The sequence below is a fragment of the Etheostoma cragini genome, chromosome 8 (genome assembly GCF_013103735.1).
Source record: "Etheostoma cragini isolate CJK2018 chromosome 8, CSU_Ecrag_1.0, whole genome shotgun sequence".
NCBI classification, from domain to species: Eukaryota; Metazoa; Chordata; class Actinopteri; order Perciformes; family Percidae; genus Etheostoma; species Etheostoma cragini.
In genome coordinates, this window is record NC_048414.1 from 185,023 (window position 1) to 186,022 (window position 1,000).

The 1,000-nt window shown below is 44.2% G+C and overlaps 1 protein-coding gene across 1 annotated transcript in view; it reads right to left on the minus strand.

The window, feature by feature from the left end:
• The window catches only part of LOC117948950 (zinc finger C3H1 domain-containing protein-like), a 21,649-nt gene that overhangs the window by 1,140 nt on the left and 19,509 nt on the right, over window positions 1–1,000 (minus strand). The gene's annotated exons all lie outside the window — the stretch shown is intronic.

A 1,000-nucleotide genomic window follows, 5' to 3' on the forward strand; every position in this document is an offset into this window, starting at 1 on the left:
GGTTAACTCAGATATTAGTATATTCTATATTAATGAGGGTTAATTCAGATATTAGTATATTCTATATTAATGAGGGTTTACTCAGATATTAGTATATTCTATATTAATGAGGGTTAATTCAGATATTAGTATATTCTATATTAATGACGGTTATTGTAGTAACACTAGTGGTCGTGAAACTAAATGAAAATGTCAAATCTTTGTCCCTTTTTGACCCGGGTGGACAACACAAGAGTTAATAAATTTTATGTGTGTGTGTGTTTGTGTGTGTCCGTTGCAGAATCCCAGGACTCAGGGTATCTGTACTTCTGCTTCCGCTGGTTGTTGATCCGGTTCAAGAGAGAGCTCAGCTTCCAGGACGTCCTGCGCCTCTGGGAGGTGAGTCACCAGCAGCAGGGAGTCAATCAGGGCTCAGTCTGGTTGGGGGCTTCCGCAGGGGGTCTGGCTGGGGGCCTCCACAGCAGGGCTGTACTCAACCAAAGAAAATCTTGGTTGACTGAAATTGTGAAAATTTCTTGACTTGGGGGGCGGAGAGAAATGCAAAATGAAAAAATGCAAGATCAATTAACTGTACTGTCCCGCAGTACTTGTCCTTGTAGGCTATTTGCAGTATATTAAACGTTTTTGACCTGATTAGTTGGCAGTAAAATGCCTCTCGTCTGTCGGCTCTGCCAGCGCTGCATCAGCCTCTGTGTCCTCGCACAGGGACACAGAGACACGGACAGACTATTAATTTAAAGCTTTTACTCTTAAACACAAAAGGCACGTCTACTTTAATATACACTGCATATTTAAACATATCTGTGGTCAAGCACAGTGCCTCGCGGTGTTGTATTAACTCTGAAACTTTCTCTTCAGGTCCTTCACATTTTGCGTGATGGTGGGGTGTGCCGGCGCTGTATATTAGTCCATGGTGGTGGGTTGTGCCGGCGCTGTATATTAGTCCATGATGGTGGGGCGTGCCGGCGCTGTATATTAGTCCATGATGGTGGGGCGTGCC